At 45.5% G+C, this 27,269-nt stretch overlaps 1 long non-coding RNA gene across 2 annotated transcripts in view; it reads right to left on the bottom strand.

Annotated features, from left to right (window-relative positions):
- The window catches only part of LOC119035192 (uncharacterized), a 39,479-nt gene extending 18,492 nt beyond the window's left edge, over nucleotides 1-20,987 (bottom strand). For both annotated transcript variants that reach the window (XR_008391253.1, XR_005079736.2), the window contains exons 1-3: nucleotides 20,820-20,987; nucleotides 19,173-19,359; nucleotides 11,588-11,815 (exon numbers count right to left, since the gene is read on the bottom strand). This is a non-coding gene — a long non-coding RNA (uncharacterized LOC119035192). The remainder of the gene's footprint in view (nucleotides 1-11,587; nucleotides 11,816-19,172; nucleotides 19,360-20,819) is intronic.
- Nucleotides 20,988-27,269: the final 6,282 nt, after the last annotated feature.

Below are 27,269 nucleotides of genomic sequence, written 5' to 3'. Positions count from 1 at the left end.
CACAATCACAATGCAAACCTGCGCTGGCAGCCACTGAAGGGGGCACAATAGGACTAGAGCACCTTCAAAGCCTCATCTTGGAGTACCATCTGGTAGTTCCCTGAGATTCCAATTGCAAGGCAGTCTTTATTTGACTTGATTTGAAGCTTACCCAGTCTGAAAAGCCTTTTCCCTGGGGACTTTGGTTGAGAACACACAGAAGCAATTGTTTAGGCAGTAAATAACAGAGAACAATGGGCTAACCAAAAAGCTTAGAAGGAAGAGCTGGGGAATGAGATGCCCAGATTCCTGAAAAACTTGAAGGCATGGGCATGCATAGAGCTATGCAAGTGCCCAGGGCTGTGGGAATACTCAGGAAGAACCAGAGAAGGCCCTAAAGTCTCATTTCTATGCACCCTAACCTCGAAGCTGTGCGCAAGCAGGAAGGGAAGGATAAGGCGGAGTTGCTGACTGTCTGGCTGCATGTCGAAGGTGTGCCCTAACATGCACACAGAGCCCTTCTGTGGAGCTGGGAGAATGACTGGTTTCCAGCATTTAAGAAAATCTCAATTTTTGTCGTACTGCAAAGATTAACCAGGTGCCACATACTGATGGATGTCTAATCATGACCTGACCACTGAGCAGACTTAGTGTCAGAAATAAACAAAAACCATCAGAAATGAAGGAAGAAAGAGACAGTTCAACAATAACACTTGGCAACTTCAATCTGACACTTTCAGTAATGAGCAGAATGACTAAACAGAAGATCAACAAGAAAACACTATAAACCAACCGGACTTAATAGACATCTACCAAACACTCCACTGGACACAATACACATTTTCCTTCAGGGCACAGGGAACACACCGCAGCACAGACAATATGCTAGGCTATCAAGCATGTGCAAAACAAGTTTAACATAAAACATTTTAAAAGACTGAAGTTGCAAAGTGTTTTCTCGGACTGCTATGGAATGAAATTGAAATTGATGAACAGAGGAAAATTTAGAGAATTCTCAAATAAGATGGAAGTTAAACAACATGTTCCCAAATAAACTATAAGCCAAAGAAAATCACAAAAGAAATTAGAAAATACTTTGGGAGGAATAAAAATAAAAACACAGCATACTAAAGCTTAGGAGATACAGTGAAAGCAATGATTAGAGAGAAATTTATAGCTGTGAACACCTACATGCAAAAAGAAAAGGGTATCAAATCAGTAACACAACCACTAGAAAAGGAAGAGCATGCTAAACTCAAAGCACATACAAAGAAAGAAACAGTGCAGATTAGAGTAAAAAAGAAATAAAATAGAGGAAAGAAAAACAAGAGCAAAACTCAATGAAAACAAAAAGTTGATTCTTTGTAAGCATAAAACTATTATTTCTTCTGTTGTACAACTGGCAAAACCGAGGCTTAGAGACATTACATCATTAGCTCAAGGCCACACTGCTAGTAAGTGGTGGGTTAGGATTTGAACTCAGATGTGGCTCTTGAACTTCTAAGTTATATCGACAACTTTACAGGCAGAATTGTCAAACATTTCACAGGAAACAGGTTAAATGGCCAAAAGCTATCTTCCCTTCATCCTACTGCTGTTTCCTCTGCATTTCCCCACACAAATCCTCAATGGCATTTTTCTACAATTAGTATTAGCAATCAAATCACTTACTACTCTTTTTTAAACTAAAAGAATACCATTATTTCTCTAAATCATAACAATTTTTAAAGCTCTATGCTCTCAACCCGTGTGATGATTAATTTTTATGTATTAGCTTGACTGGGCTCAGGGACGCCCAGACAGCTGGTAAAACATCATTCTAGGTAAGGGTGTCTCAGGGAGAGATCAGCGTGTGAACCAGTGCGCTGAGTGAAGAAGATGGCCCCTCCCGTGCAGGTGGGCACCATCCAGTCCACATGGGCCTGAGTAGGACGAAAAGGTGGAGGAAAGGAGGATTCCCTCTCTACTTGAGCTGGGACATCATTTTTTCCTGCCCTTGGATGTCACCACCTAGCTCTTCAGTCTTCAGACTCAGACTGAATTCTGTCACAGATTTTCTGGTCCTCAGACAGCAGACTGTGGCACCTCTTGCCGTGTATATATGTATATATGTATGTAGATAAGAACATATGTTTATATATCCTATTAGCTCTATTCATCTGGAGAACCCCGACTGAAACTACCCAGCACCACAGTACACCAACCTCCAGAAAGCCCAAAGCACGAAACTCAGGTCTGCTGCAAAGGAAGCGCTTTGGTGTTAGAAAATCTGTTGGTGTTTTCCAGTGAAAACACACCTCCTAGAAAGGAGAGGGTCCCTGAAGACAAGATGATTTTACATTGAAGAAAGCTTGATTTTATTTTTTTAAAAAAGGCCAAAGCCATGCAGAAGAACAATAAGGAGCAAGGTGAGTGCTGGTCTGTACCATTTCCCATCCATTCAGCTGGACGCACTGCAGACATCAGCACCATCGACTGGTACAGACATTTCTAGAAAGCTCACTTACAATGGAAAGTGCTGCTGATTTCACAGTCACAACTCATATTAATCTGCCGTGTGTCCTGTGTGAAACCCAGGGACAGATGTTGTAAATCCAACCACACTCACCATCCACTTCAACGGATCCGAGGGCGACATCTGGTCCAGGGCACGGGAGAACCTGATGTATCGGGCAGAGGACAAGTGACTGCACAGGGAAAGCTAATGTGTGGTGATTTCCCTGTTCATAGCTTTCAGGGACATATGCTGAGTGGCATTCACTGTTCATTAGCCCAGACACCTCTGAGAGAGTTTGCCTCGACTGCTGTGAATCTCATATTCAAGCAGCATGTGGATAGCCGTGTATATTCATGAGGACAAAAAAAAACCTGGTGTGCTTTTGAAAAAGAAAGGTCAGCAAAGGCCAAAGAATTTAAAATGTAGCTCCATGTCAACTGGAGCAGGGCTAACAAGTATAACACACACAACATACACGGGCACAATCTCACCCCGCGAGTTGAGCCCTTGGCCAACATCATCCATCAATCATGGTGGGTGATCATGTTGAGACTGACCTCTGACTCTGTTTCAGCTCAGGGCTCCTGAGAGCCATGACTGGTCCTTCAGCCTTGACTCTCAAGAAAATTCACCATCCCTGGTCTAGCTTCCCCAGTGGGTTGGGGACAGCATCTCATGTCTTTTTAGCTGCATATGCCCTGCTCATCTTCCTGCCACTGTGCCCCAAGTTCTAGCTCTCCTTGCTCAAGGCATCCTTATCGTCCTTCATTCTCTATGACCTTCCATGGTAACAGCTTGCCCAAGGGATACAGACACAGTTAGGGACAACATTCAGTGTATTTGACAACTGGCTCAGCGCAGGTGCGGGTCAAGGAGAATGGCTCCCAGCCATGAACACCATGGAGACAGCCCTGCTCACAGTGCCAGTTACCTTGGAGAGGTGTGGCAGCCAGCCAGGGTGTCAGCACTTTCCTGCAGCATTTGCAAGATGGGCTGACTCTCACCCTCAATGAAAAACAGAACCCTCTGGAAATTCCAAAGGGCTTTTGAGTTAGGCAGACTGCTCAGCCCAGATGTGTGGCCTCCATGCTGACGGGCCCAGAGCCTTCCTTGTCCTTATGAATGGCAGTGTGAGGTGTCCCCTCCGGGATCTTTGGCATTCCGTGGTTATTGCCTGCCCCCACCTCTACCTTCTGGAATTCTCTGCAGCTAAGGCTTCTTCTCTTTGGGCCATTTTAAAAATATATATTTAAAAAATATAGAAACATATACGGAAAAGGCATTTATGTGGAGGCTTATGCAGTTTCCTTTCAGCATTAGGGTCAAAAAGCACTTGTCCTTTACCTCCGACAGTTGAAAAGAAATATAATAAAGGACAAACCTCCACCTAGTGAGTGAATGATCATACCCCCTTGGACGAAATGCATGTTAGAACGTCTTCTCAGGGTGGGTTCCTCAGAGCTTCTGCCTGCACCGAGCCCCCTGCTGTGTTTGTCACACATGGACTCCAGAAGCACACCTGAGACCTGAGGGATGGGGGGCATTAGGCAGGAGGGCCAGGGCTCTACATTTCTAACTAAGGTTAGCAAACCCGAGGCTTGGAGACTTTTGGTTATTCTGTCCAAAGGGTTGGCCTTCCCTTGAACTGGTTTCTTAATAATAAAACCTTGGAAATTCAGAACATTAGCTTTTCCTGGTTATCTTCATAGTAGAATTTAACCACAGATAAAACAAGGTACCAGCTACAGAAATAAACACTGGCTGGCGCATCATTAAATACAAGGGCGATTCCTGGACATGGCCCTGGAGAGGGAATGGACTGCTTGTTTCTGGATCATGAAGTCCAGTCAACATCGATTATTCTTATGGACATAGAGAGAATCAAGGGTAGATGGTGCCCAAAAGAGATAATCCAGAATGTTTTTATTCCGTTTAGCTCTGGAGTGCACTCATGGCTGTAGCGTGACTTGGGCACTTGGTCTTACTTGGTCCCTGGCCTTGGGACCCCTTCAGGTTCACTCACACACTCCACCAAGAGGAAGAGGTCCTGGTGTCCTGGATTGTACAATAGAGGCCTGGGCAAGGCAGGATTGTCTCTGTTGACAGTGAGTCCCTGGGCCCCTACAGTTCTTTCATGGTGTCTTCTTAGGTCTCAGGATCACAGTGCCAGTCCCCAGATAGACCTCTGGTGACATCAAAAGTATACCCCAGACTAAAATATGTGTCTTGTGGTTTTATTTTGGGAATAGGTTACTGAGGTTAAAAGATTATGGACTTTGGGCTCAGATTCAGGTCAAATTCAGACTTACTGGTTAACAGCTCAGTGGCTTGATCAAGAGACTTGTCTTCTCGGAGCTTCAGATTTCTCTTATTTTAAATGGGCATAATATTCCCAAACTCTTTAGTGACTAAGTAAGAAAATTTCAATGCAACCATGTATATAAGAACACCGAATTCCTGGCACAAAGCAAAATAATGCTCAGTAAACATTAGTGTCCTTTCACTTAAGAAACTGGGTAAAGTTCCAAAGGTTGGCAGTACCTCTCTGAGCCAAGGTAAGTTAATCATTGACTGACAAAATCAGGTCATAGAAGATCTAGGAAACAAAAACAGGGTGTCCTTCAGCTCAGCGTTTATAAGCGGACTTTGGAAACTCATGGACAAGTGCATTTTATGTACATTTAACACCCCAAATAGGAAGGACACTATCTCAGAGGAAAGAACAGCTGGCAACATGCACACTCACACACTCACACACTCACATGCAGAGAGACATGCACCACATTTACCCTTATTTTTCTCATTGGCTGTATAGATCAGACCTGATTGGACTTGGCCCTTTGGGGAGCCACTGTCCTAGAATTAACACTCTATTTATCCTCTCAGGCCACAGAAGTTCATAAATCAGTGCCTCGCTCTAGAAACCTTTGGTGGGACCCAGCCACAGAGATGCCCCAAGTCCCCGGCCAGCCTGCATCTGTGTGCTGGCCTGAGGCATCACACTGGCATGGCCATAGCCGCTGGTGCCAAGAGCCTGTGCCAAATTCCCCCAGATGGAAGTAGAGACATTCTTTTCATTTCACATCTGAAAACTCTAAGACAGCAAGAGGTTGCATGATCTTCCTCATTCATATTGATTTAGTGGTGAAAATACGATTAGAACCCATGTTTTAAAGCTGGAACCACTGTTCCGAGATGTGAGGGCAATCCCCCAGCCACCTGGCCAGTCTGCAGGCAAGATGAACAGACTGAGCAGGGCAGTTGTAAATTGCCTGCACCACTCTGGACAGTGACTCATTAATGGCATTAATGTCCATTCTGGTTTCTGAGAAGATGTGTACCCTCTAAGCCAATTATGGAAAGAAAAGTTCACATGTGAGTGATTTTTTTAAGGTATAAAAACAGATATCTATTTAGAAAATATAACAAAATTTTAAAGGCTGGTAAAATTACAAATGTCACAAAATCTAAAAATATTATATGTGTATTAATGAAATGCCTGACATACTTTTTTTTTTTAAACATGTGAGGGAGGGGGCTGGGCACTGACAGGGATCCCTGCCTTGCTCCCAGTCTTCAGGGAAACACTTTCAGCTTTTGGCCATAGAGTGTGATGCTGGCTGTGGGTTTGTCCTGTATGGCTTTATTAGGTTCAAGTATGATTTTTCTGTTGCCACTTTGTTGATAGTTTTTATCATGAATAGGTGCTGGATTTTATCAAATGCTTTGCTTCTATTGATAAGATGTGATCTGTATCTTTCTTTCTTTTTTTTATGTGGCATGTCATGTTTACTGATTTGCAGATAATGTACCAACCTTTCAGCACCTCAATAAATCCCACTTGATCATGGTGTATGATCTTTCTAATGTATTGCTGAATATGCTTTGTTAATATTTTGTTAAGGATTTTAGCATCTATGTTCATCAGGGATATTGGCCTATAATTTTATTTCTTTGTGTGTCTTTACCTGGTTTTGGAATTAGGAAAATGCTGGCCTCATGAAATGAGTTTGGGAGGCTTCCCTTCTCTTTTTGTTTTTTTTGGAATAGTTTGAGAAGGACTGGTGTTAGTTCTTCTTTGAACAAATCCAGCCAGTTCAGGGCTTTTGTTTGTGGGGAGTTTTTTGATGACTGCTTCAATTTCAGTAGCTATAATCTGTCTATTCAGATTTTCTGATTCTTTCTGATTCAGTTTTGGAAGATTATATGTTTCTAGGAGTGTATCCATGTCACCAAGATTGTGCAACTTGTTCACATGTAGTTGTTTGTAATATTTTCTTGCAATCCTTTTTATTTCTTTGCTGTCAGTTGTTACTTCTTCTCTTTCATTTCTGATTTTATTTATTTAGGTCTTTTCTCTTTTTTTCTTGATGAAGCTGGTTAAAGGTTTGTCAATCCTCTTTATCTTTTCAAAGAAACAGCTCTTCATTTCATTGATTTTTTTTATATTGTGCTTTTAGATTTTTAGATTCTATTTTGTTTATTTCTGCTCTGATCCTTATTATTTTTTTCCTTTACTCGCTTTTGGTTTGTTGTTCTTTTTCTAGTTTAAGTGTAAAGATAGAATGTTTATTTGAGATTTTTTTCTTGTTTTTTTTTTGAGATAGGCTTGTAATGCTATGAATTTCCCTCTTAGGATTGCTTTTGCTATGTCCCATAGATTTAGGGTTTTTTTTTCTCATTTTCATTTGTTTCAGGGTATATTTTGCTTTCTTCCTGATCTCATTGTTAATCCATTCATTGTTTAGTAATATGTTATTCAGCCTCCATGTCTTTGTGTGTTTCTTTAGTTTCTTCCTTGTGATTGATCTTTAGTTTTGTACCATTATGGTCAGAAAAAATGCTTGATATGATTTTCGTCTTTTTAAACTTATTAAAAATTGTTTTGTGCCCTAACATGTGGTCTACCCTAAAAACTGTTCCATGTGCACTTGGAAAGAATGTATATTCTACTGCTATTGGGTGAAATGTTTTGAAGATATCAATTAAGTCCTTTTCATGTCACTGCCCTACCAGTCCCCGAGTAGCTTCTTTTGAAAATCCTCAATTATAACCTGGCTGGTGTAGCTCAGTGGATTGAGCGCAGGCCTGCGAACCAGACAATCGTGGTTCAATTCCCAGTCAGGGCACATGCCTGGGTTGCAGGCCAGTTCCCAGCAGGGGACGCACGAAAGGCAACCATACATTGATGTTTCTCCTCCTCTCTCCTTCCCTTCCTCTCTGAAGATAAATAAATAAAAATCTTTAAAAAAAAAGAAAATCCTCAATTATAAGACTTTTCTTCATCTAGTCTTCAGTTGGTTATTCAGGGGGATTGCTTTATATTTTAGTTGTAATTCCACTTTGGTCTTGGGAGGAGGTGAGTACAGCTTCTATCTACTCCATTGCCATTATGGATCCTTGAAGAGTTGCATTTAAGAGGAAAATTCCAGTGTCCAATGAGGAATGAAGTGGGAAAAAGAAGTAAATCTGTAGAAAAACTGAGGCCCAGACAGGCAAAGTGACTTGACTAGCAGATATTGGATTCTTGTTCTCATTTTGCCAAAGTTTCACTGTGAGATGGAATCAATATTCAACTTTCTGTCTCAGCCTAACATCCCTGCCACCAGGCTTTCATCTTCTTTTCTTTTTAATCCTTGCCCATTTTTTTTCATTGCTTTCAGAGAGAGAGAGGAAGAGAGAGAAACATCGATGCAAGAGAGAAGCATCAGTTGGTTGCCTCCCATTCATTCCTGGACTGGGGATCATGTGTGCCCAGCCTCAGGACCAAACCCACAACCTTGGTATGTGCCCTGACCAGCTATTGAACGTGCAACCCTTCACTACTGGATGACACTCCAACCAAGTGAGCCACACCAGCCAGGGCCCATCATGCTTCCGATGTTCGGGGCTGTGGTCACCGACGTGTTTGCACAAATGTAAAGTGAAATGCTTTGGATGTATGTAAAGAAAGGCTTCATAGTGAGTCAAAGCCTTACTGTTGACATTTAGTTGTAGGCCAAGCTGGTGCATTTGGGAATAATGATGTTGTCTCCTGCCAGTGTCTGTCCTTCAAGAACCAGGTGAGCACTGTGGATAGAAGTGAGATACGTGTTTTACCTGCTCAGAAAGGTCTCTCCCATCAGCAAGTGCCAGGGTCTGAAACTCCCACCACTTTGGTCTTTGGGCTAAGATGGCACTCTCATTCATTTGTTCATCCGTGCATTTACTCAACAGTTATAAACTAAGCCCTGGTGTGGCCCAGGCACTGGGGATACAGTGGCCCAGTGTCACCATGGATTGTATTACCTACTGGAGGAGATGGAAGTTAAGTAAGTATGGTTTTGTTGTACTTGGTGGTAAACTCTAAAAACAGAAAGAGCAGAGCAAGAGTTCAGTTGGAGAAGGGACTCGAAGCCAACTGAAGGGTGTGGGGGGAGTTAGTAGAGGGCTGAGTGGAGGAGGGGCTCTTCTGGGCTGTGGCAGCGGCACTGGTGTGGTCCAAGCCCTGGGAGCAGATGAGAGAATGTGGAGAGTTCCAGGAATTGTTCTCAGGCTAAAGCAGAGCATGTGAGAGGGAACGAGGTGGGAAATACAAGAGATTTTACCAGGGTCTGGTATCTCCAGAAAGTAAGTAACCTTACAGTTAAAGGCTTTCGCCTTGACTGTAACAAATATAGCCACCAGATAGCTTGTGTGAATGACAAAGGATGGTCTGACTTGACAAAGACAAAAGAAGGTATGGTGGGAAGGGATACTTGGGTAGGAGCTCCATCCCAGACTATGGACCAAGGAATTGGGTAGGGATGGGTACAGCAAGAGGTGGGAAAAACGATGGGGTGTCAGACCTCACCCAGTGCATGACTGAGTCACCGCCTGGACCACAGGCCTTACTAAGCCTACTGAATCAACTGCGTATCTCCACTGGGCCTGGGTATGAAGCTGAAGTACGTCTTGGAGCTGGGTGATGGTCTAGTTCAAGTTGCTCATTTTACAGGTTATGATTCTACAGCCTGATTCAGTTGAGGTGGAAGCCCACAGCGGGTGATGAGATCTGAGGCCGGTTTCCTGACTCTCATGTAGCACATGCGTCCACCTGCCTCATGGTTGGTCGTGAACTCCGACACACGGTCAGAATCAGCTCTCAAGGAAACTGGGTCATATACAGTCAGTTGTACGGGCCCCAAATCCCTTTTGAAATAAATTAATTTTCTGCCTTAGATTTGTTTTAGTTTCAAGTTTATGCAGACAACTATAGTCTTCTACTCACACAAACTTGTGATTCATCAATGTTCTTCCAAAGAATTGCTCTTTTGCCAGTTAAAAACAATATTATGGATAGAGAGTATTTGAGGAAATGAAATACATGCAAATGAATCATTATATCTGTCAAAGAAATTCGGTACCATCTGAAATAGGTTTCTTCCTTAATTAATACACTAAGCATATTGGGATGTACAGATGTTCCTTTAAGGAGTGAAAAAAAGCTGGGATAGATGAAGGGGCAAATAATAGGATATTTTACTTCCAGGAAAGACTATGTTGAAGAAAAATCTAAAATCAGAATTTTTAGTCAACAAGAAGATGATAAATAACAATTAGATGGTAGGAATTAGTAAAATTTGGGCTCCGAATGTCTTTCTTACAAGTATAAAGAATAGCAGAAGGGGAAGGCATGAAAGGCATTTCCCTAAGAATATGTAAATATATGTAAATATACAATATGTATGTGTGTAAAGGAGGGCTCCTGACACATGAGCATAGTGCTGTTTCCATGGCAACAGAGGGACCTGTGTGCCTACCACAAAGCAATCTTCTTAGATTCAGATGCACTTACAAAGATCCAGGTCCTGGAAGCTATGGGGGACACATTTTAAAACCAAAAGAAAAGTTGTTCTGACATTCTCTGATGTGACCCGTGAGCTGAGGCTACCACCCCTGCCTCCCCAACCTTCCCCATGTGCCTGTCTGTACCTCCAAGCTCAGTTTCAGGTGCACTTTGAACCTGTGACATTCTGTTTCCAGCCCACTGACAACCTCAGTCACAGCTACCATCTTCTGTACCCCTTGGGGTTTATCCAGCTTGGCTGTAGGACAGAATGGATCTTATCATCATTGCTCCTGAAAACACACTCAGAGGCTCTTTTCCTATTAAAGTTTTGCCATGAATCTGTGTGTGTGTGTGTGTGTGTGTGTGTGTGTGTGTGTGTGTGTGTTTAGTAAGAGGGGGAGGGATAGGAAGAATCACCAGAGTGTCAAAAATGTGAGAAATTTAATTGTATGCAAGGTTCTTAACAGCTGTGGTCCTTGGTCTGGAGTGTCTGATTTCCTTTTGAGCTGGTTAGAAATAAGGCATCTTTAGTTTTGGGCTGGCCATGTTTATTCTTAGACACAAAGTTCACAAGCTTTTCCCTTTCTTCTGCTCTTGCCCTGGAGTGTAGACAAAATTCCATGTAGGAATTAACGTCCCTTTTCCCTCCAGTGAGCAAGCTGATGCCTGAGGCCCTGCCCAGCCATGGGTGACCTTCTCTGGGCTTTTCCTCAAAGATGTAGAATGTGATTTTTAGCAGTAGCTTCTTAGTGAACTCTTGTTATTTCTAATTGATCCTCACAAATTATAATAGTATTATTCACTGATTTCATTTTCTTGTCTTTTAGTGACTAGAACTTCCAGAAACCGAGATCCCAATGAGTAAGAATGCTGTGAGGGTTTAAACATGCTTTAAAGAAAATAAACTGAGACATTTATGCATAGCAGTTTTCTGAAGGATAGCTTGCCCTTTGTTCTCCTGACCCGAAGTTCAATATCGGTCTACCACCGGCTAGCAGGTGTGTACGGATCTCCCTGGCTAGCTCGTCACACTCAGCACTGAACCATTGTCCAAGAACATGTTTGAGAGCAAGCTCCATTGAGAATAACGTTCCCTCAATACAGACCATGAAGTGTGTGGCTGAGCAGAAAGCAAGCTTGTCCCTCAACTGGGTGCACCTTGATAATGAATGATGTTTGTCGGGCTGAATTCAAAGCCTGTAAACGGGGTGCAAAGGTGAATCAGACTGCAGACTGCTGGCACACAGGAGTTGATCAGTAAACATCAAAGATGCTCATCCCCCTCCCGGTCCCACACTCACCTGTTATAAAGGATCAGATGACCATCCAGTCCGTCTTAACAGCAAACCACTTCCTTTGTGACCCTCGGAGAGGATGAACACAGCATGCCAAGGATGACTGCCTTCCTCACCAGGTACTCAACGTCCTCTCATGGACTAGCTCTGTGAACCCAGCCTGACAGGCCACCGTTTTACTCCAACTCAGCTTCCTGGTCGGGGTGTCCAACCTTTTGGCATTTCTGGGCCACACTGGAAGAAGAATATCTTCTTCTAAATACATTAAATACACAAACACTAATAAAAACTGATGAGCAAAGAAAAGGTTTTGAGTAAATTTACAATTTTGTGTTGGGCTGCATTGACAGCCATCCTGGGCTGTGTGTGGCCCAGGAGTGGTGGGTTGGACACCCTGCATGGAGTCTACCAGGAAAGAAGAAAACCAAGCGCCTTCGAATTCTCAAAATTGCAAGGTGTCCACAGTCACAGGGATCAGGAATGGTTACGTAATACATGCATTCTTGTGCTTCCTTTCCTCGTTTTCTTTGCATTCCCCAGTGGATTAAAGTAATTCTAGTTCAACTTGGAAGACAAAGACGCACTGGTTCCTAAAAGACTGTTATTCTTTCTGCAGGCTGTGTGCAGCACCGTCATGAGGGCACAGTCGTGAGGGAAGTGGCTTTGCTAGCCAGCCTCATGTATTTGCAAGAACACACTGCACTTAATGATATAAGTAATAAAATACTTTATTATGCTTCCTAGTCTTACAATTGCCCTGCTTTCTGTTGGGTCATTAGAAGTATAATTCATTCCTAGCTGGCACCGTGTCTCAGTTTTTTAAATCAGCATTCACAAGTTCCTCTGTAATGTTCCTCTTTTGCACAAACAGCTCTCTTTTCAGCAGGTTTCCGTTGGTCTAATGTTTGGCAAACTTTCAGAGTCTGACCGCTTCTCACCTCGCAGGCCCAGTGAGCATCACCGGTTGTCTGGACCTCCTCCGTGGCCTCCTGGCGGGCCTCCCTGCCTCCCCCCTCAGGGTTCATTCTCAAAACAGCAGCCAGGGCCGTCCTTACAGCAGAGGTTAGAATGTGCTGCTCCTCTGCTTGGCACCTGGCAGGGCTCTGCATTTGACTCAGGACACAAGTCAAAGTCTGTACGATGGCATGCCAGGCCCGCCATGACCTGGATCCCACATGCGACACCATCGCTCCCCACCAAGGTCACTGTTCTGACCACACTGCCTTCCTACTGGTCTTTGAACCAGCCCACATTTCCTCTTCCCTCTGTCGTGAATGCTATTTCCTACGTGAAGGCACTGTGACTTTCCTCATTTCCTTCAGTGTTTGTCCTTGAGTGTCACCTTCTCAAGGAGACCTCCCCTGTCCACCTGACTTACAAGTGTATTCTGTCCCCTTGTCCCCACTCCAGCACTGCTGGTTCCTTTCACTGTGCCCCAAGCTTTCTTTTTTCCAAAGATCTAATCACTTTTGCACACACAACATTATTTCCTTAAACACAGTGTGTGCGTTGTCTGTCTGCCTCAGTAGAATGTAAGCTCCGGGAGCGCAGAGAGCTTTACTCGTGGAGGAACTCCGGGCACCAAACGGTGTCACATAGTGAGTGCTCAGGAAATACTTATTGAATGCACAAATGCATCCCCAAGGTCTAGAGCTATTCTTGGCACACAGTAGGCTCTTAATGCCTGTTGAGTATCTCTCCCTGGGGGAGGAACAGGACTAAGTGTCAAACTGGAACCACATTATAGGGACTCAGAAGACCTCGGGCTCTGCCTCAGCTGGGTTGGAGGCCATGTCCTAGTGGTACGACCTGGGCCACCCACCCAACCTCCGTGAGGCTGTTTCATCATCTGCAAATTGGGGATGAGAGTCGTACCTCCCTTATAAAGCAGTTAGGAAAATTAAGTATGAGAATTCAGAGAATAAGTCTGGTAAATGATCCATACCTTTGAGTTATTGTTATCATCATCATCATTTTACACCTCTTCCCAGAAAAATTACTCCCGCATTCTTTCTGACCCCTCAGGAAGGCAAAAATCCACAACATTTATGTGAAAACACAGCGTAAACCACACAGCATTCTACAGATGCTTGGGATTATGATGGGGAGTCTTCTCAATGCCCCCGAAGACCCAGCCCCATGCTGGACACACAAGAGGTGGCCAGTGAACACAATCAACTCTGAAGTCAACTGGGGAACGGTCTCAAGTCCGAGGAAGAGTGACACTGGCTCTAATCAACAGCGAGGGCTGTTCCCTTCCACGGAAGGGCCCCTTTATGTGGTACTGCAGAGCTGGTGGAGGCCTGGGCTGTGTTTCCGAGTCCTCCTCCATCTCGTCTTTCCCTCCTCATCCCCAGACTCCCAGAACATTTGCTGGAAGTGAGGTCTGAAATCCGCCCTGTCCCCTGGTTACTGCACATGGGCCGTAATTATTGTTCAAAGCATCAAACTGCCTGCAAGGGGATTATTTACAGAGCTTTTCTCTTCCCAGAGCCTCTTACATCGGCAACTGCGTACCTGTCTGCCCTAAGGCACTCTTTCTCTCACTCTTCCACCAAGAGCCTTGGTTTGCGGACAGCATCTGGCCATACGGGCAGGTACCTCCCTGGCACAACCCTCTCTGGTCCCGAGGGGGACAGCCCTCCCCTTCACACTGGGGAGGAAGTGAGGTGTCTGCCCCACGCTGGCAACCTTTCTCTGAGGTGATGTCACACCGAGACAGAAAAATAAATGTACTGTTTCTTCCTTTAAATGGTGGTGGATGAGAAGTGTGTCTTTCAGACGGGCTTTGGAACCGCGGCGGAGTCAGGTGTGATCGCCTTGGAGCGTTCTTAGTAGGAGAAATAGCTCCTAATTGCACAAAAGAGAGAAAGGAGCCAGCTGCTGCTTTCATGACTATTTAAACACCCATCTACCGTCAAAACACGCCTCATTGTTTCATTACCGCTGAGATGTGATTGCTGCTACATTTTCCACTGGCCTCTTCTCTATGCAAATTGGGGAGAAGAAAGAAATTCATCAGACACCCATTTGGTTTCTAAATGCATTGTTTGCACATAGACAGCAGCAGCCTGAAAGTACTCTAGCCCGGGAATGTCAAACTGACAACACTGTCTGCTTTTCTGTTGTTCTCTCTGAAAATAGAATGTTTAACTTGCCCATCAAGGCAAGCCAGCCTGGGTTTTATCAGCGTTTCTGGTAAGAGACGAGAGGCCTGGTGTTGCAACTGTGGGCCTTGGACATTAATGAAAACCATTTCCAGAAGAGGACAGTTTATAGGAGATTAAAAGAATTCATCAACTTGCAAAAAAAACCTGTTCTCACCTCTTTGCTGACAGCTGCTGTTTGTGCTGGGGGCTGAGTCCTAGATAATGAACCTGTGTAGTTGTCAAACATCGCAGCCTCCGCTGGGTCACATGACATTTCCAGGGACCCCGGGAGGGAGGCAAGGGCAGCTCTCTTGTCCTCCTTCCACAGATGAGCAAAACAGGTCAGGGAAAGATGGGGGCTTAGCACATCATCAGAGACCAGGCCCAGTCCCCACTGTGCCTATTTCTATCTTGCCCTGTTGACAGATTTCTTCTTATCCTCTGAAGCCCAAATAAAATGTTTCCCCTTCTCTGTAGTTTTCCCTGTTCCCCCCTACCCGGCCCCATGAGACTGTTAATTGATTTAACCACTATCAGTCTGCTTAACCCTAGGTCTCACGCAGCAAGGAGTTGTGGTGTGTCTTTTGATATGCAATGTTTAACTCTTGGGATCCCTGAGAATGCCAAGAGATAGAACCCCTCTTCCTTGACCAAATTCCAAACTTATTGAGAAATAAATCAAAGGGTATCCAGCTGATGGTGGTGAAAATGTATCATCGTTTGTTACTGATGCGGGGGAAGTAAGAGGACATGGCTCATGGTTGGGCCAAAGGGGTCTGCGGGGTCTGTGCACTGACACCCCAAACCAGCCAAACCCCGCCAGTGTGCAGGCAGGGCTGGCCCAGGAGGGCCTCCCGCAGGGCCCGGGAGCTCTCGAAGAGGGAGCAGGAGTCAGGATGGCCTCGGACAACTTGCCTTTGGACAGCTGCAAAGAGAGGGGCTTGGGCCATCTTCTCTCTATGGTCTAGTAAACGTGTGTGCTAGGGAGCAAGTCCTTTTTTTTAAGATTTTAAAAATTTTGTATTTTTCTGAAGGAGCATCCTTATCCTTATACATGTTTCTTCTATCAGTCTCTTACATTCATGCATCAAAAAATAAACAAGCAAAATGAACCCCTTCAGATGTTCCCCAAATCTATTCAAAGTCTGACATTCCTAGGCCACCACTTGCCTCACGGTGTCCTGCCCTTCCACCTGGCCCAGGGCACGATCCTCTTGCAGCATTTCTTAAAGAGATGTTCCGCCATTGGCCCCAAGATTTCTTCCAAGCTGCTGCTGGCTTTGATGCACAGGCTCTGGGGACGGTGGTACATTGTGACTTCTGCCAGCCAGTGGTAATACTTCCAGTGTATCATCACAGTGATTGAGATAGCTTAAATGTGAGTCAAAATGCACATTTCGGGACTGATGAAACACGGCTGTTTGCTCACGTTGCCCTGCCTTCTCCCACCTTTGCTAACAACAGCACCAGGGCTTCAAAATATCTAATCAGAACAAACCATTTTTAACATCCTTCTCTGTATAACGAAATTATTTTTTAGCAGGAATCACGTAGTGATCAGAAATTAGCACAATCGCCTTGATTTGTTAATTCTAAAAAACAAATAATTTTAAAAGCATGACTGCAATTTAAAAGATCACCACTATGGTAAAATATATCATGTATGTAAAATTTCTGCCTGCAAAACAAAGATATCTCCCGAAGCGGTATAACCCAAAGTTAACTGCTTAAACTTTGAGTCCCACTAAGGAGTCCCAGAAGTCACAGGTAATTGAAGCGACTCAAGTTTGTTTCTCTGTCTTCATGGGTCCTGAGTTCTCTTTGTGGACTCTGGGTCTCTTGTTTACAGGCAGAAGTGTGAGGGGCTGCAGGGCTTGGGGACCAACTGAGGGAAGCTCCAAACCCTTAGGACCTGCGCCCGTGGGTGTTGGAGGCTGACTGCAGACGGACAGGAGCTCTCCGGGACAGCACGGTGTCCATGGTGGGACAGGGTGTCAAAAGGTGCTCACCCGAAGCTCACGTGGCCTGCAGCAATCCTCTCTGCACGGCAAACAACATGGGAAGGGGAGGCTGTTTTATCACTTACATTGTTTAGAAATGTGGGCCCAAGGTGATCGTAGAAAGCAGATACTTTTTAAAATTTTACTTGGTCTTTAAAAAGTAGTAAACATTTTTTCCTACAATGTTGTCTGTTATTGCTTAAATCCAGGCAGACCACCCCACCCCAATGCTTTACTTTTATGTGAGGCTGCTTCTGCTTATAACAATTGTGAATTTTAAAGGATTGGAGACTACTTGGTTTTAAAGTTTCAACAGTAAGGCACTTGCTCTTCTGGTTCAACAGGCTTTTTAGTTCTGGGCCAAGGGAGGAGCAAAGCAATTGGTATTAGTAACAGCCAACTCTCAGCTTCGTGCACTTTGTGCCTAGCAGAGTGCCCAGGGTGCCATGAGCACTACCTCTTTCCTTCCAATGCGCCCCTCCAACATATGTTCTATTATTGTCTCCAGGTTACAGAGAGGAGGGCTGAAGCTCAAAGAGGCTGAGTAACTTCTCCAAGGTCACACAGCTAATAACTGGTAGAGGCCTGTGCTTTTGACCTTCAGGCTGTACTGTCTACTACTGTGTGTTCCCCTACCAGGTACCCATCAAACAGAAGACAGCACAACACAATACAACAGTAACCACTTGCGGGTATCTCTACAGAGCCAGGAGCTATAAATGCATTGTCACATTTAATCCTTACAACAGCCCTGCAGGGAGATACTTAGCATCCCTTTTTGCCTGGCAGGAGAAGGACATTCAGCAAGGCTGATTGCTTTTACCTTGCAGAGTCAGTAAATGATAGAGTTAATATTTAAACCTACACTTTTTTTTCTGGGCTCTTTTTCTGGGCTCACATTTCCTAACCTAATGCACCCAATGCTGTATGGTATATTGGGCCAGAAATATGTAGGTGCGCACACAACATGAGAAAATCTCTATGCATAAGAAGATGCTATTAATGAAGTTGGAGTGCTGGGTATTTTATTTCCTTTCCCAGCTAGGGTGGCACTGTCCTGACCAAAGAGATGTTAAGGGGGTTGTCTACTAGTGGATGTGGGTGGGTTCTTACAAAGCTTATGCTCTCCAGATAAAAGGGGAAAATCTCAGCTCTCAAGCACATTCTCCCATTCTTTCTTCCTTGAACATAGATGGCAATGTTGGATCTGCAGTGGCAACCTTGTAACCAGCAGGCATAAGCCAAAGGAATGTCAAAGAGGCTGCCCTAATATCACAGAGCTGCTGAACAAATACCAAAACCATCCACCTCTTTGCTTCTTCTGGGAGAAAAGTCCAAATTCATTTAAGCTACTCCCAATTGGGTATTCTGTTACCTGCCAACAAATGCAACCTTAACGGATACAGAAAGAATGTAAGTTTAGCCCCACTTTTCTTATACCTGGCAGTTAAGCCTTTGATTCCTATGCCTATTTCATTGGATTTTTCCCTGCCTTCATTAAGAGAGCGCCCTGCATATGATTGGAAACACCTTGATGGCGTAGACATGACACTCCAACCATTTGCTATGCACATAGCCCCTTCTGAGAAAAAGCACTGCTGGTTCTTTCCAAGTGAGTCCCATGCTTTGTGCTGGGTGACTGTGATTGTCAGGCCAAAGCTAAGCTGACTTTGACACTTGGAACTTCACCCGAAGCACCCGCCCGCAGGTCAGTGAGTAGCTGAGGGGGTGGCTTGGCCAGACTACTCCGCCAGCAAAGGACCATGTAGATGTTCCCTGGCCCGCCTGTGAGGCAGAAGTGAAACGATACCAGAAGGCAGAAGCCACTGGGTGAGACAAGTCAAGAACCAGCAGCTGCTATGAATCAGTGTAAGTCAGGAATAAGCAGAAGCCAAGAGGTAGAGAGAAGAAAAGAGTGACAGGGTGGTGAGAGGAGAATCGTAACTGTGGCACAGCCTTTAAGGCAGGAAGCCACCAAGGCTGCTATTAAGGGAACAGTAAGATGGCTAGTCCCCTCCCCCGCTGACCTCCTAGAGTTCTGCGGAGCCGCAGGAGCTGCTGTGAGTCATTACTGGTCACTGACCATGCTCCATGGTGGGGAGCTGCCCAGCTCACCTCCCCAGAATGCCCACCATCGCCGCACCGGATCACATTGGTCCTGGCAGTCTGAAAGGGCTTAACCAACAAGTTGGCAACACAGGGTCATCATTCCCATCACCGGCCCTCCTGACGGGTTGCACATATGCCTGCGGAGCCCAGAGGTTATAGGCAGGGTGCCTGCGGGCTGTATCTGGCCCCAGTACATGTCTTATTTACCTGACATGGTATCCTAAGAAAGATGTACATTGGATGCCTTTCAATGGGATATGCTCTCTTCAATCTGTCATGGTGCCTGCCCCTCTCTGTGCCTCACACCTGCCCTACTTTGCACATTTATATTACCTGCTGGGTCCCTGTAGGCACTTGAGATGCAGCTTCTGGCGGAAAAGTGCAGAAATGGTCAGGTCACATATGCTGCCCATGTGCTCCACTTGGCTGATGTCCCCTGGCAGCTGCAGACCCAGGCCCTCAGGGCAGGCCAGGAAGAGGCTGCTTCCCCAGAGTCTTCCCAGTTTCTAAGGAAGGTTGCCTTGAGAGAGAGTGCAGTGGGGGAGTAATGGAGAGAGGGAGAGAGAGAGAAACTGCTGCCACCCCACAGACCACAGAGCTGGTCTCCTCTGTCCCTCCAGCATTCACCTGCTTCTCCGTCGTGGAGTGCCTGCAGCTCCTACCTGCCCTCTCAGCACTTCAGTCACGTCTAGCACCGCTTTCCGCCATAGCTTTTCTGTCTCCCTGTCCTCTGTTGTTTTGCCTGTTTTACCATTCGTGTGCTTGACCTTTGTGGTCATAGCCAATTAGCCGGCGTTTTTCTTCTGCCCAGCAAACAAAAAATCTCCACACGGTGTGGTCCCCGGGGCAGTGGCTCCAGCAGCAGTGTTTGTGAACTGGGCCCTCGGGAGCAGTGCTTCCCCTCCAACCCATTCTGTTTCGTTTTTTGAAGACCTTTCAATACAGAGGGATTCTAGAAGCCTGAGGGATCTGGAAAATGGGGCTGATGCAGAGGTGTGAGCTGTCTTGGAAAATAGCAGCTGGTGCAGAGCATGACAGTAGAGATGGCCAAAAACTACCGTCCGATGCAGGGGACAAGTTTTCCTTGGTGAAAAGGATGGGTTGAAACAGACAAAGAAAGCATTACAAGGACCATCGAAAACTGCAAAGGAGGCAGCCCCAGTAAATGGTGGGTGGTGGTGTGGGGCTTGGCAGACACACATAGGGAGTGTGGGTAGGTGCCCGTGTGCATGCACACACACGTGTGCACCTGTGCATGCCTGTGGGTAGAAGGATTAGCAATGGGAACTATGAGAAATAAACGAGGTAGGAGCAAAGTATGCAGGGTCTTGAAAGGTAGGTGAACAAATTTGGAGCCATGTCAGTAGGCAGTTTAGAGCTATTAAAGGGGAAGAGATGTGGGTGCAGGCATCCATCTCTCGATGCGCCAACGGCCCAACAGAAATGGAGAGGAAATAGTCCTCGGGAGTGTGGAAGGCATGTTGACAAGCCTGGCTGACTGGCTCAATCTGACAGGCTGGCTGGAGGAACCCGTAGATGTTGATTCTAAAGCTTTGAGCCCCAGGGGCATAGTGGCAGGGGCCCTAGAATGGAAAGCTCGAGAGATCTGCAAGATCATGAGTTCTCTTTTTATTTTTTTTTCAAATTCATTTTTTAATTTTTTTAATTGATTATGCTGTTACAGTTGTTCTATTCCCCCCTTCATTCCCCTCCACCCTACCCCCAGCCCCACCATTGCCCCCCTTTAGTTTATGACCATGTGTCTCAAGTCCTTTAGATTCTATATTTCCCATGCTATTCTTGCCCCCCCCATCTATTTTCTATCTACTGTCTATGCTACTTATTTTCTGTACCTTCTCCCCCCATCTCCTCCTCCCACTCCCCTGTTGCTAACCCTTCTTGAGATCTTCATTTCTATGTTACCACTCCTGATGAGTTCTCTTTTAGACATGAAATTTCATTCTTCAGAAAGGGACCTACCTTCTGCACATTTGCACAGCTGCCTATGCAGGTGCCAGAACAGATCCTCATCTGGGGTGCATCAGGGAAACCTGGGGAAGCCTCTCTTCCACCCACGTCCCTGGGGTTCTTAGCTAACAAGGGCAACAGGACTAAAAAGCTTCTGCCAGGCATCACAGGGCTGCTCCTCTCTCTGTGAGGGCTCCGGCCAGAATGAAGCAGACGCAAATGAGTTAGTTGCAGACAAGAGCTCAGAAGCTCATTGTTTGCTGTGACATCAGAAGAATGCTAATGTTCTTTTGCTGACAAGTGGGTACTGACCAAATTTGGCCCCATCAGCACATGGGCGGGCAGACAGCCAAGTTTTTAAATGGAAACTCACCCATCACAGAAACAAGTGAAGGGCAAATGATCATTCCACTCTACATCCTTGCCATAGACCACATCCTTGTTCTTGGTATCCAGACAACCTTCTATGTCAGCAGCCCCCAAACTACATCGGGTGGTAAGGCCCCAATAAAGGTAGTTGTTCTGGGGCTGTTCAAACTTCTGCTGTGAGTTTGAGATGCTTTCTGCTCCCAAGGACCTAAATGGGGCTCCCTGGACAGGCAATCTTGGTGTAAACGGTCTGATTTTCACAACATTTCATGTGCTTCAGGTTTAAACTGGCTGTGGAGTTTCAAGCACAGATCCGCATCTAATCCCAGATGCCAGCAGCTAAGCCTCACTGTAACTAGACCACTCAGTTCAGTTAGGCACATTTGGCTTTATTCTGCATTCAGGCATTCTGGAAATTGCAGGTGGGCCCACACGCATGCAGCAGAGCAAGCAGGTATTCAATGCACAGGTTTGTATGTGAAAAGCTATACTGGAGTCCCAGCTTTGCTTCTACCAGCTGCTCTGACCCTGGGAACATGAATTAACCTTGCTAAGCCTTGGGCTCCTTATTGGTAAAATGGGATAATAATACGTATTTCAGAGTGCTGTTGTGATGAACAAATTATATGCAAAGGCTGTATTAGTTGTCTGTTGCTGGATAACAGTTTCCCCCAAAACATAGTGGCTTAAAGCAAAAGAGGCATTTGCTGTCTCGGTGTGTGAGGATTGGGAATTTAGAGGTAGCTTAGCTGGGTGGTTCTGACTTGGGATTTCTCATATATTCAGTCAGAGGTCAGCTGGGGCTACAGTTATCTGAAGGCTAGTCTGGGGCTGAAGAAGCCACTTCTAAGGTTGCTCACTACCTGGATGATAAGTTGGAGAAGGGCTAGGTTCCCCTCCACCTGGGCCTCTCCCTGTAAGTCTGCTGGAGTGTCCTCAGAACGGTGACTGGCTCCCTCCATAGCAATCAAACCAAGAGACCAGGGCAGAAGTTGCAATGCCTTTTATGACTTAGCCTCAGAAGTCACGAGCCACCACTTCCGCTATATTCTATTGGTCACACAGGTCAGCCCTAACTCAAGGTGGGAGGGGACTCAACAGGGACGTGAGTACCAGGAAGCAAGGATCGTTGAGAACTGCTTTGGATGCTGGCAACCATGCGCTGGCACAGCACCCAAGTAGGAGGGAGTGCTGATAGGCTTATTATTTGCTTCTTATCATCTACACACACACAGGACCAGTGCTTTCCCTTCACTCTAAAGTGTCCAATCATTGCTCTTCTTCCCCTAAATCCATGGCCTGCCAGTCCCGTGGTGACATCAGAAAGAACAGCATCCCATGGGTTCATACGGGTGACTCAAATACTCATACTCTGACACTGTCCCCTCACTGATATAATTAGAATCCTCCTGGGCACTTCCTGACTCCTCTGACGGCCTGAAGGCTGCTGGGGGGCAAGGATCTGCAGGCTCTAAGCAGTCACTGCGGCAGTGAAGATGCTGACTCTCGGTTTGCGGTCCAGGGCTGGAGGGCAGAGAGTAGTGACCCAGGTCACCCCTGGTCAATGAAAGAGTGGACACTAGCAGAGACTGTGCTGGAAGTGGGAATGCCCACTGAGAGGCAACTGAAGAAGTCTGTCCTCCCTCGGGCGGTGTTTACAGGCAGCAGGTGGGCCCCTGGTTCCCTGTAAGCCACTGTTGTGGCGACTTTCCCTGTGTCGTCAGAGCAGATGCTGCACATCCAGTGAGGCTCTGGTCGGCTACTGATAGGACCAGGAAGACATCTGAGTGGCAGAAGTCTCCAGTTGTTTCCTGGTGTCATTTCCTCCCTTGTTCCACAGAGACAAGACCCCTATCATTAGCTGAGAACAGGGCACCCCAAAATAGAAACTGTATTTGTCAGGCTCCCTTAACAAAATTCTGGCCAAGGGGACTCAGTGGAGGTCCTATGGGCAACGCGTGGAGAGGGGCCATGCCTTTCTTTCCTCTTACTGCTCCCTGTGTGTGGGCTGGAATGCCCACCAAATGACTGCAACCCCAGGAAGCGTCCTGGAGCACAAAGTGGCCTTGGGAACGGAAGCCGCTTGTGGCAAAGCAAAGAGATAGAGGAAACCTGGGTCCCTCACGCCAAGCAGGCTGCCTTCCGACTCTGGGCTGCTTGCCTCTACATTTCTGAACGTGAGAAAGATATCAACATTTAATTTGTTAAAAAGCCATTCTTGCTTCATTTTATTTCTTTTCCTGTATGTCAAACCTAAGCCCAGCTCACTGAGCTTCCTACTGCAGTGGCCATTGTTATCACAGTTCTGGCACACGCCCTGCCGTCAGGGTACCATCTGCCTGCTGCGGAAGGGGCTGCGGAAGGATCCCAGTGGGCAGAGGGTGAAGCCTCATTTACAGCTGATGTAGCGCTGGCTGAGCTCCCCCACTACCCACAAGGCACTGCGGGGAGGTCAAGTGGGTGTGTACCCGGTTTCTCCTCCATCTCAGGCCCTCTGTCGCCACCATTCTGTCCCTCCGTTTGTTCTTTTATTTATTCATTCATTTGCTCGACAAATATTTATGAAGAATATCCACATGTCAGGCCTAATGCGAAAGTGGAATCACAGAGGTGCAATGAGAGAGCCGCGGCGCCTGTCCGTGGGAAGTTATCAGCATAGGATGGTGCAGTGTAGGAAGGGTCTACTTTGGGTTGCTATGCCTTAAAAATACAATTGTAATAACATCATATATTTCTTATTTCAAAAGCGACATATTCAATATAGAAAGAGAAGAAAAATTCACATATCCCTCCAGGAACAAATATTAACATTTTGCCCCTTTTCAAAAGTCTTAATATAAATATACATTTGGGTTTGGTTTTTTTTTTTTTTACATTGGGATTATTTTATCTTGGGACTTGCTTTTTTTTACCTGATATTGTATTGTGAACATTTTACCATGACCGTAAATGTAGGCCCCCAATAACGTTTTTAGAAGGAATCCTGTCTTGTGTTAAATGGAACTGATGTCATTTATGCAGCTGATCCTCTATTGTTGGGCATGTAAGCAGTTCGACAATAACTTAATTTTCCAACAATAACTTAATTTTCACAAGTACAAAGAGCTACAATAATGAGTATTCACATAGCTAAGCATTTTGTATAGTTACGATTATTTCTTTGGAATACATTCTCGAAGGTAGAGTTACTAGGTCAAATGCAGGTCTAATTCTAACAGTTTGGGTACACAAATCTAAATTAACTTTAAGTGGTTAGACAAATTTAGTCTCCCTCCAGAGGGCCAAGAGTTCCACCGAATGTTTTTATTTTAACATAAAAACTTAGCAAGGAGTCCCATCATTTGATGAGTCACTTACACCTCTGCAAGGATCATCTTTTCAGACTCCTTCCCTCCCGGGAGCTCCCAGAGAAGGCAGGGATCTGGCAAAGGGCATGAAGATGGGCCAGGCCTGGCAATGGGAGCGCTGCCCCGGCAAAGCCCTGCTTCAGGGTGAGACGGGCCTGACTCCCGCAGAATGTTCTCCCAGCTGAGGAAGGGGCACACCCCACTCCCCCGAATGGCAGAACACTCTCATTCAGCCCCAGGTCCTGCCAGTGGAAATCAGCTCTGGTCAAGGTGATGGCGCATCACCTTCTCCGACATCATCTTCTCTCCCATTCTCTCCTCGTCCTCATCCTTCTTTCCTCTGACTATTGCTTTTTTAAAATCAAAGGAGCTTTACTGCATTTTCTGTTTGTAAAATGATATAAACACTTTGAAGCAATCTTAAAGAAATACAGAAAGGGAGAAAAGGTGAAAATCACCCCAGAACTTTGCTCCCTGGTGATATGACCACTGTCAAGAAGTAGGTGAACATCCTTCTAGATGTTTCTCTGCATGTGCAACAGCTCATTTATGACTCAGCCTGACAACGAACGTATGAGGCAACATTATCTTTCTTTTGTAGTTATGAAAATCTAAGTGTCAGAGACACCAAGTTACGTGCCCCAGGTTGTAGAACTAGTAAGTGGGGAGGTGGGATTTCAATTTGACTCTTTTACATGGAAGCCTGTGAATCCGAACCGTGGCATGATTTCCCCAGCTCTCCTGTGTCCTCTGGATATGTATCTATTCATGTAGACAGAGCCCTTTTACTTCCTTTGCTGATTTGTTTCATTCGGAAAGGGACTGTGGACATTTTCACAAAGCGGTTTAGATATTTGGCTCTAAAGCTTAAATCTTGATTGACTGCTTACTAATTCTGTGACCTTGGGCCTACTCAACCTCCAGCCATTTTTCTCACCTGTAAAATGAGGATTATAATACCTAGCTTAAGAAATGGTTATGAGCATGAAATCAGACCCATATGTGAAGCGCCTGGTACACACTCAACACTCATTAACTATCAACTCTCATTACCTTTCCAGGAAGGAATATGGGTCTATGTCACCACTTGAATGGCAGTTCATTATTCTTTGGTGTGGATGTAGTATGATCTATATAACAGAGAGTGAATAATGTCTAACCTTGACTTGACATTGTCTCCAGTTCTCCAATTTGTCACTAATGCGCATCCCAACACTTCCGTCTTTGCACCCCTAGCTAATACAAATTCCTAGATGAGGAATTGGGTCAAAGAGGACACATATCACACATACACCCTGCAAAAGGTTCACACCAGCTTGCTTTGAGAGGGAAGTTCCTAACAGTGTAGGCAATGGGAGCTGGGAAGTCTTCCCTCCAGTCTCTATGTCTTCCTTCCCTATTTCCTGGGAGAGGCAAGTCATTTTATGGAGAACCCTACCACCCAACTAACTCTGTTAAAAATTCTTTCTTCCTTTGTCAGTTAAAAACACAATTCAATGGAATAAATTTTAAAGATCTTCCTGGCTCTATCGAATGATTTCTGAATCGGGCAGCATCCATGCAGCAAAAAAGGAAGGAGATCCAAGGAGCTGCACAAAATGGGAAAGTGTTACAGGCAGAAGCAAGCAGGACAGAGACATCACCAGCACAAAAACAGGCTGTTTCAGGCAGGGCCACCTTCCTTTAGGGGCAGGTGGGGGCCTATCAGGCAGTCCATCTCACTAGTACTGACCAGGTCGTTCCACATGGACTGTGAAGGTCACGTTCCTGGGAGGGGCCCGAAGTGTTGGTGATGTGCACTTAGCCCAAGTGCCTCCACTTTGGGCCTGTTGTCTCTTTTTAACACTTCTGTTCTCAGGTTACAACAAACAGAACCCCACATCTGTTACAAAAGGGTAAAAATTAAAGGTGCCATAATTCCGTTGAAAACAAAACAAAAGTTGCTGAAACGCAGTTCTGCGGAGTCCTCATACGTTAAAGCCTGTGTGTGGGTGTTTGATCTTTAGGGTGTGTTCACACATAGGTGTATGCAGATTTAATTATTTATAAAGGGAGGGTGTATGTCTAAGGGATGTACACATATATACACACAAATGTGTGTATTTTTAAAAAGATTTTATTTATTTATCTTCGGAAGGGAAGGGAAGGAGTGAGGGAGAGAAATATCAATGTATGGTTGCCTCTCATGTGTCCCCTGCTAGGAACTGGCCTGCAATCATGCATGTGCCCCGATTGGGAATCGAACTGCGATCCTTTGGTTCGAGGGCCCATGCTCAATCCACTGAGCTACACCAGCCAGGGCAAATATGTGTATTTTTTAAAACAGAAAAATATAACCCCTTCTTCTCAAGTTCCAGACTGACATTTCCTACAGAAATAGTAAATATACCAACAGCGCCCTCAGTGGTCCCCGCAATCTGTCTCCTGCTTCAACAGGGTTTGGACAGGACAAACCCAGGGCTGCACCTTCTTTCAGCCTACGACCACCCTCCAGCCTCTTTTTCAGCCACTGCCTTCTGAACCACCTCAGCTAACCTCAGCCTTCGAGACCAGCTAACACCATTTATTTTAACCTTAACTCCTCATTGCCGTACAACCATGAGCTCTCAAGTTCATCAGAATTACTCCACCGAGGTGGAGGCTGCCGTCAACCTCCTGGCCCACCTACCTCTCTCAGGGCTCCCATTGTGACCCCCGACGAGGTGGCTCTGCAGGGCACGGGTCACTTCTTCCCCAAGGTGGCCGA

Source organism: Artibeus jamaicensis, unplaced genomic scaffold (genome assembly GCF_021234435.1).
Source record: "Artibeus jamaicensis isolate MK-2021 breed Jamaican fruit bat unplaced genomic scaffold, CSHL_Jam_final contig_3230, whole genome shotgun sequence".
Lineage (NCBI taxonomy): Eukaryota > Metazoa > Chordata > Mammalia > Chiroptera > Phyllostomidae > Artibeus > Artibeus jamaicensis.
Note: the sequence above shows the minus strand (reverse complement) of the source record. Positions and strands in the feature narration are given on the sequence as shown.